The sequence below is a fragment of the Dipodomys ordii genome, unplaced genomic scaffold, assembly GCF_000151885.1.
Source record: "Dipodomys ordii isolate 6190 unplaced genomic scaffold, Dord_2.0 Scaffold54, whole genome shotgun sequence".
NCBI classification, from domain to species: domain Eukaryota; kingdom Metazoa; phylum Chordata; class Mammalia; order Rodentia; family Heteromyidae; genus Dipodomys; species Dipodomys ordii.
The window spans coordinates 5003841-5013254 of NW_012267270.1; positions in this window are offsets into that span (position 1 = coordinate 5003841).

Sequence of the window (9414 nt, forward strand, 5' to 3'; positions counted from 1 at the left end):
CCCGGGCTGCGGGACCCCGCCCTGCCGCCAGCGCCGCGTGACCTTGAGGCAGTCGCTGCCCTGGCCGGCCCTCGTCTCCCCGTCATCCTCCTCTGGCCTTCGGGAACCGGGAACACCTTCCGCTCCCCATTCCTGAGCCGCCCCCCCCCCCGCCCCGAACCCAGGTGAGGGCGGCGGAGGCCGCGGGAAGGACGGCAGGCCCACCGGAGTCTGCCCGGCAGAGGTTGGAGAGCCTGGAAGCGGGGATCCGATTCCCCTGCCCTGGGCTCGTCACCCTCGTGGGAGGCCCCAGCCCTGCCTGGGATCAGCATGGCCTTCCTGGGGTTCTAGGCTCCCCGCTCCCCCGTGCGGCACCGATCACCTCCTCTTCGCGCGGGGCACTGGCCGGGCACGTGCAAGTCAGACTCCCCTGAAGAAGGCGGCTAGGAAACTGACTACTTGGAGGAAGAGCTGGTGCCATGGAAGGTCTAAGGGAGCCTGGCCTAGTGCGGGTGTTGAGGACACAGAGGTGTGGGGGGGTGGCCAGACGGGAATTGCCTGCGTGCTAGTGCTAGATTTTGGGAGAGTGGCAGTGCCCAGAGCCTTAGATTTCCTTCTGTTTGAGGTGGGAAGCGATCTGATTTCTGAGAGCACTGGTGGCTCCCGCCTGTAATCCAAGCTACTCCCGTGGCTGAGATCTCAGCATTTCAGATATTTTTTTTTTGGTCGGTCATGGGGCTTGAACTCTGGTCCTGAGCGCTGTCCATCAGCTGTTCAGCTCAAAGCTAGTTCTCTAACACTGAGCTACAGTGCCATTTCCGGTTTTCTAGTGGTTCATTGGAGATAAGAGTCTCACAGACTTTCCTGCATGGGCTGGCTTTGAACTGTGATCCTCAGATCTTAGCCTCCTTAGTAGCTAGGATTACAGGCGTGAGCCACTGGCACTCAGCAGCATTTAAAAATCTTTAAAGCCAGGGCTGGGAAGGTGGCTCAGTGGTAGAGTGCTTGCCTCTCATGCATGAGGCCCTGGGTTCGATTCCTCAGCACCACATAAGCAAAAGGAAAAAAGCCGGAAGTGGCACTATGGCTCAAGTGGTAGAGCGCTATCCTTGAGCTGAAGAGCTGAGGGACAGCGCCCAGGCCCAGAGTTCAGGCCCCACAACCGGACCCAAATAAACAAATAAATAAATGATAAAAATAAAAGGAAAGTCTGTGAGACTTTTTGTGTGAGGGGGGGATGTGGGGCTTGAACTCAGGGCCTGAACACTGTGCCTGAGCTCTTTAGTGTAATAAGAGTCTCGCAGACTTTCCTGCCAGGGTTGTCTTTAAACCTCAATCCTCAGCTCTCAGCCTCCTGAGTTGCTAGGATTACAGGCAGATGTAAGCCTGGCTCCCCAAAATTTCCCATGTTAGAAACATAATCCCTGAATTCCTGTTGATGAGCTGTGAGGTGGGCACTCTGATGGTGTTTATAAGAGAAAGTGACTGGGGTGGGAAGGTGGCTCAGTGGTAGAGCACTTGCCTTGAAACCCTGGGTTCAATTCCTCAGCACCACATAAGCAGAAAAAGCCAGAAGTGGCACTGTGGCTCAAGTAGTAGAGCACTAGCCTTGAGCTGAAGAGCTAAGGGACAGCACCCAGGCCCGGAGTTCAGGCACCAAGACCAACAACAACAACAACAAAAAGAGGAAGTGACTAAGTGTGAACTGCCTTCTGTCCTGTTATGATGAAAATGGAGGCTGGTGCTGTGTTCTGGACCTCCTCTAGAACTGGAAGCCAAACAAACCTGTGTTCGTGTGAATTACCCCGTGATAGCAACGGGAAATGGGTTAAGGTAGAGAAGGTTGTATCTTGAGACTCTCCTAACCACAGTAAGAAACCTGAGTGTAGGAACAGGCCTGGTTTAGAATAGAGGCATGCAGGAGTACTCCCTGGCCATGTCTGCCACCTGAAAGAAGTATTGTCGTGGATTCACAGATGCTTGATAAAGACAGTGGCAGTCCTTGCTGGGTGCTGGGTGCTGGTGGCTTATGCTTATAATACTAACTACTTAGGAGACTGAATTGGGAGGATCATGGTATTAGAGCAACTGGGGAAGAAAATTCCAGGAGATGCCATCTCAGTGGAAGAGACAGAGTGTGGTAGTTCACACCTGTAATCCTAGCTACTCAGGAGGCTGAGGTCTGGAAATTGTGGTTTGAAGCCCACCTGGGCAGGAAAGTCGTTGAAACACTTACCTCCAATTAACCTCCAAAAAGCCAGTAGTAGAGCTGTGGATTCAAGTGGTAGAGTATTAGCCTTGAGCAAAAGAGGTTCAGGGACAGCACCTTGGCCTTGAGGTCAAGCCCAGAACTGGCAAAAACTAAATAAAACGTCCAACTCCCCTTGTGTATCATCTTACGCAACTATAGGACAATTGAAAGCCGGAAATAGTATTATTACAATTAAAGTAATAAACGTCCAGTGTAATAAAATGTAAAGTAATGAAGGTCCAATGTAAGGTAATAAACGTCCAAAGAAATAAAACGTCCAACTCCCCTGGGGTAGCATATGCAACTACAGTACAATAAAAAGCAGGAAATAGTATTCTTTTTTCTTTTTTTTTTTGTCAGTCCTGGGGTTTGAACGCTGGGCCTGGGCGCTGTCCCTCAGCTCTTCAGCTCAAGGCAAGTGCCCTACCACTTGAACCACAGCGCTACTTCCGCTTTTCTGGTGGTTTACTGGAGATAAGAGTCTCATGGATGTTCCTGCCTGGGCTGGCTTTGAACCACGATCCTCAGATCTCAGCCTCCTGTGTAACTACGATTACAAGCTTGAGCCACTGGTGCCAGCCTAATTTAGTTATTATTAAGGTGCTGTACAGGAGAATTACAATTTCTTTTTCTTTTTCTTTTTTTGTCGGGCTTGGTGCCTGAACTCTGGGCCTGGGCGCTGTCCCTCAGCTCTTCAGCTCAAGGCTAGGTGCCCTACCACTTGAGCCACAGCACCACTTCCGGCTTTTTCTGCTTATGTGGTGCTGAGGAATTGAACCCAGGGCCTCATGCATGCAAGGCAAGCGCTCTACCACTGAGCCACCTTCCTAGCCCTGAGAATTGCCATTTCATAAGCCAGGTAATGAGTACTTTTTTTTTTTGGACAATGTCACCCCTTCCTTCACTTTCCCCCACTTTTCCCCTCCTATCCCTGCTCATAAGTTGTAGTTCATTTTCCACATTAGTATATGCTGAATGGCATGATTGTTTTGTTTACCCTTCCTCTCTCCCTTTCTTTTTTTTTTTGTCGGTCGTGGGGCTCGAACTCTGGGCCTGGGCGTTGTCCCTCAGCTCTTCAGCTCAAGGCGAGCGCTCTACCACTTGAACCACAGCACCACTTCCTCCTCTCTCCCTTTCTACTCCTCCCCTTGTCCCCCTAAAAAGAAAAAAAATCAGAAAATAAAAACAAATACCAGGACTGGAAGGTGGCTTAGTGGTAGAGCGCTTGCCTCACAAGCATGAAGCCCTGGGTTCAATTCCTCAGCACCACATAAACAGAAAAAGCTGGAAGTGATGCTGTGGCTCAAGTGTAGAGTGCTAGCCTCAAGCAAAAGAAGCTCAGGGATAGTGCCCAGGCCCTAAGTTCAAGTCCCAGAACTGGCAAAAAAAAAAAAATCCACATTCCCATTTCCTGCAGCCAGTTCCTGTTCACCAAATATTAGTCCATGGAGCCTTGCGCTGGTGGCTCACGCCTTTAATCTTGGCCACTGAAGAGGCTCAGATCTGAGGATGGAGGTTTGAAGTTATTCTAGGCAGAAAAGTCTGTAAGATACTCATCTCCAGTTAACCAGCAAAATGCCAGACTTAGGGTATGGTTCAAATTGTAGAGCACCACCAGCCTTGAGCAAAAGGGCCAATGGAGGCCCACCACCAGCACAAATAATATTTTATGGGATGAGATAGGTTGTGTCCAGTTTGAGATCATTTCAAACAAGGCTGCTATGAACATTCATGCCGGGGAAGTTTTTCTCTGGGTAAATACCTAGTGGATCCATAGGAGGGGCTGGGTCGTTGGTCGGTGTGTTCAGAACCTGTCAAACTGCTTTGCAGAATGGTTCTTTGGGTATTATCAGGTTTTTTCTTTTTCCTCTTAGTCATTGTAATAGTCATAGTGGCTTCAATTTGCATTTCTTAATGACTAATGACCTTGAATTAATTACCTTTTTTTTTTTTTTTTTTTTTTGGTGGGGCCTGATCTTTGGGCCTGGGCGCTGTTCCTCAGCTCTTCAGCTCAAGGCTAGCACTCTACCATTTTGAACCACAGCACCACTTACAGCTTTTTCTGCTTATGTGGTGCTGAGGAGTTGAACCCAGAGCCTCAAGCATGCTAGGCAAGCGCTCTACCATTGAGCCACCTTCTCAGCACCTTAATTAAATTTTATTTATTTATTTTGGTTCCAGTCGTGGGGCCTGAACTCTGTGCCTGAGCGCTGTCCCTCAGCTCTTCAGCTCAAGGCTAGCACTCTACCACTTGAGCCACAGTGCCACTTCCGGCTTTTTTCTTTTTCTTATGTGATGCTGAGGAATTGAACCCAGGGCCTCATGCATGTGAGGCAAGCACTCTACCATTGAGCCACCTTCCCAGCCCCTTAATTAAATTTTAAAAGGCAGAATTGCAAGAAATTTAACAGAGAGCCAGAGAAGATGTCAGGGCAAGCATGGTATCACAGCCCACTCCGAGATGAAGCTGTGGGCAGGCGCTGGGCTGCACCCTTGCAGGAGCAATGAACAGGACCTACGGCAGGTTTGAAACCTTCCTCAAGGCCCACACAGACCCATTGTAGTGCCCCCCACCTGCCTGGACCTCCAATAGACAATAGGTTGCAGGGACCCAGAGCCAGCTCCTCAGAAGAAGTCCTGCTTCAAAAGAAAATCCAGACATCTCTGGCAGCTGGAGGAAACTGTAAACTGATTGGCTCTGCTGAACTCCTCGAGCACACTTGCAGCCACACACTAGCCCAGTAAGAGAGGGGAAGGTCTACTGGCTGATGAGACTTAAGCACAAACCAAACAATAACTGACTTATGCTAACTCAAGGTTATCTTTCTTTCTTTTTTTGCCAGTCCTGGGGCTTGAACTCAGGGCCTGAGCACTGTCCCTGAGCCTTTCTGTGCTCAAGGCTGCTAGCACTCCACCACTTGAGCCACAGCACCACTTCCAGCTTTTTCTGTGTATGTGGTACTGAAGAATCAAACCCCAGGCTTCATGCATGCTAGGCAAGCACTCTACCACTAAGCCATATTCCCGGCCCTCTCTCTCTTCCTCCCTTCCTCCTTCCCTCCCTTCCTTCCTTTCTTCCTTCCTTCCTTGTTTGCTTGCTTCCTTCCTTCTTTCCTTTTTTTTTTGTCAGTTGTAGGGCTTGAACTCAGGGCCTGGGAGCTGTTCTGAGTTCTTTTTGTTCAAGACTAGCACTTTACCACCGTAAGCCACAGCTCTACTTCTGGTTTTTGAGTGTTTAATTGGCTTCTCACAGGGAATTTTCTGCCCAAGCTGGCTTTGAACTATGATTCTCAGATCTCAGCCTCCACAGTAGCTAGGATTTCAGATGTGAGCCACTGGTACTGGCGTCAAGGTTATTTTTCAGATAAAGTCTTTGTATTCATGGCTGGACAAGCTTGAACTTTAATCCTATTTATGCTTTGCACACAGCTGGGGTGACAGGCTTATACCACCCCACCCAACTTTTACTGATCAGGATAAGTGAAGTTTCATAATGTTTTTTTGCCCAAACTGGACTTGAAGCAATATCCTTTAGATCTCCACCTCTGGAGAGACTGGGATTACAGGTATGAGCTTAAAAACTAGCCAGAAAGACAAGCTAAAAATATAAAAATAATAATAATAAATAGTATAATTATGTATAATATGTAAATAATATAATAATAAATAAAGGAATAAAAAAACTAAGCATACCTATTCTAAACTACTTGCTACAAGGTAAATAGATTTTGCACAGTTAATTCAATCATGATATTCAAACAAACAAACAAGCAAATAACAACTGCACTGATTCCTAAGAGATCAGAAGCTAGAATGGGGGCGCTGGGAAGGTGGCTCAGTGGTAGAGCGCTTGCCTTGCATGCATGAGGCCCTGGGTTCAATTCCTCAGCACCACATAAGCAAAAAGAAAAAAGCTGGGAGGAAGGAGAAGGATTGGGATTGGGGGGGGAGGAGGAGGGGGGAGGCTGGGAAGTGATGTGAAGGGTAAACAAAGGAGGAGGCTGCAATGCTTGGTAAGAAATATACGCATTATCCTGCCCATGTAATTGTAACCCCTCTGTACAGTATGTTCACAAATTAAATTAAATTAAAAAAATACCCTTGTGTGAAAAATAAAAATTGGCAGCTTGATCAGAAAAAAAAAAAAGAAAAAAGCCGGAAGTTGCACTGTGGCTCAAGTGGTAGAGCGCTAGCCTTGAGCTGAAGAGCTGAGGGACAGCACCCAGGCCCAGAGTTCAGGCCCCACGACCAGACCAAAAAAAAAGAATTCAAGAGATAAACACTGTAAAAGCACTGAGGCGATTATACTTATTATTTATTTATTTTTGCCTTTAGCTTTCCAATCCCTGAAAAGCTGCAACAGTTACTCACCAGGTGGGGGGGCGGGCAGGGGAAAGAGCTCTTTCATTTTGACCTTCTCTGCTTGTCCAAATAATTTGGGAAACGGAGTGAGGATATCCTATAGACATTTATCCTGGTTGTAGGGGACGGTTGGGAAATGACTCCTCTGGGCACACACACACACACACGTTTGCAAAATAAATATTGCTTAAAGGGATGTTCAAACAGTTACATCACAATGACCCAAAGGTAGTGAGAGGATCAACTCTGAAGTCTCTGGGCCCAATTGATAAGACAGTGTCACAGCAGGAATGGTGGATGTACCAAGTATCCAAACCAAGGGACACTCTCATCCTAACTAAAGTGAATTGGAGCTAAACCACCAGCCTGCCATACATACCCATGAGGTATGATTTCCTAACAATCAAGTATGCCTGCACCCATGTCTGAGTAATGTCTTATCTCTTTCCTTGGCTTTGCTTTACTAATAAATGTGTTGATCTTTACCTTGGTGTGTCCTCAGATTTTTTTTTCTTTTGTCAGTCGTGGGCCTTGAACTCTTGGCCTGGGCATTTGTCCCTGAGCTCTTCAATTTAAGGCTAGCGCTCTACCATTTGAGTCACAGTGCCACTTGAGGTTTTCTGGTGGTTTATTGTAGATAAGAATCTCATGGACTTTCCTGCCTAGACTGGCTTTGAACCGCGATCCTCACATCTCAGCCTCCTGAGTAGCTAGGATTACAAGTGTGAGCCATGGATACTCTGCTTTTGGGTTTGGGTTTTTTTGTTTTTGTTTTGTGGCGGTTTTTTTTTGGGTCCAGTCGTGGGGCCTGAACTCTGGGTCTGGGCGCTGTCCCCTCAGCTCTTCAGCTCAAGGCTAGCGCTCTACCACTTGAGCCACAGCGCCACTTCCAGCTTTTTTCTTTTTACTTATGTGGTGCTGAGGAATCGAACCCAGGGCCTTGTGCATGCAAGGCAAGCGCTCTACCACTGAGCCACCTTCCCAGCCCCTTGTTTTTGTTTTGTTGGTCGTGGGGTTTGAACTCTGGGCCTGGGGGCTGTCCTTGTGCTCTTCAGCTCAAGGCGAGCACTCTACCCCTTGAGCTACAGCAGCACTACTCCAGTTTTCTGGTGGTTTATTGGAGATAAGAGTCTCACGGAGTTTCCTGCCGGGGCTGGCTTTGAACCTCGCTCCTCAGATCTCAGCCTCCTTAGTAGCTAGGATTACAGTATTACAGGCATGAGCCACAGGTGCCCGGCTTGGGTTTGGTTTTAAGTGTAACTTTCTGCTACAATTTGGCTTTTAAATATTTTCCTAAGGTCATGTGTGGAAGGTCTGGTGGCCAGCTGATGGTGCTATGAGGAAGTATGGGACTTTTAAGGGGTGGAACCCAGTGGAAGGAAGTTAGGCTGGGGGGGAGGGGTGTCCTTCAAGGGATATAAAGACCCTGGCCCCTCCCCTTCTCTCCTTGCTTCCTGGCCACCTTCTGAGCAGTGCTGCTTCTTCATGTGCTCCCTACCTCTGTGTTCTTCCTTGCCACAAGCCCAAGGTGACAGGGCCAGCAACCATGCACTAAAACCTCCCGAACCATGAGCTAAAATGTCTCTCCTTGTAAGTATTTTGTCACAATGACAGAAAACCAACTAATTCACATTGCTTTGTGTGTGTGCACCTATCACAGGGCTTGACCTCGGCCTGGGCACTGCCCCGAGCTTTTCTGTTCAAGACTAGTACTCTACCATTTGAGCTACACCTCCATTTCTAGCTTTTAAAATTGGAAATGAGTCTCCCAGACTCTGCTCAGACTAGCTTCAAACCTCATTCTTAGAACAGCCCACCAGCACCTAGCTGTTGTTTCATTTTTATTACATTTTTTTGTTCATTACCAGACTTGGCCCTATCTTATTCTATGTACCTTCCTTCTCTCCCTCCTTCCCTCCCTCCCTCTTTCCCTTCCTTCCCTGCTTCCCTCCCTCCCACATTCCTTCCTTATTTCCTATCTTCTATTTTTGTTTTCAGTACTGGAGCTTGAACTCAAGAACCCAGGCTTGGTAAGCAGGTGCTTTAACACTTGAGCCACACCCCAGTTCATTCTCTATTTCCTGTCTTCCAACTGAATGCAGATCTCCATCAAACCTCCAGTTCCCTCGAGGGTAGCAAAGCCCTAAGATCAAAGAAGCCCGAGTCCCTAAATTACCAGCTGGAAACCTGACCTCTGGTTGTGTCTTTCTTTAGCAAAGGCAATTCATGTATGATTTCTTCTGTTGCATAAAAAACCACCTCCAGGGTGGGGCACAGAAATGGAAGGACAAAAGGTGAACAAGTGCAGCTGGACACTATGTTGAAATGAACTCTACAACTTGTGGGTGGGGAAGGGAGGGAAAAATCAGGAGAGAACCAGGAAGAGGTGACATTGTCCAAAAGGAAATGTACTCTTAGCTGGTTGCCAGTGGCTTAAGCTTGTACTACAATCCTAACTATTCAGGAGGTTGAGATCTGAAGATTGCAGTTTGAAGCCAGCCTAGGTAGGAAAGTTTGTGAAGCTCTTATCTCCAATTAACCACCAGAAAACTGAAAGTGATGCTGTGGCTCAAAGTGGTAGAGCATTACCCTTGAGTGAAAAAACTCAGGGACAGTGCCCAGGCCTTGAGTTCAAGCCCCACAATCCACCCGAAAAAAAAAAAAAAAAAGAAAACTTGGAAGAGGAGGGATGGCTCAAGTGGTAGAGCTCAACCTTGAGCAAAAAAGCCTGGCAAGGGGCTGGGAAGGTGGCTCAGTGGTAGAGCGCTTGCCTTGCATGCATGAGGCCCTGGGTTCGATTCCTCAGCACCACATAAGCAAAA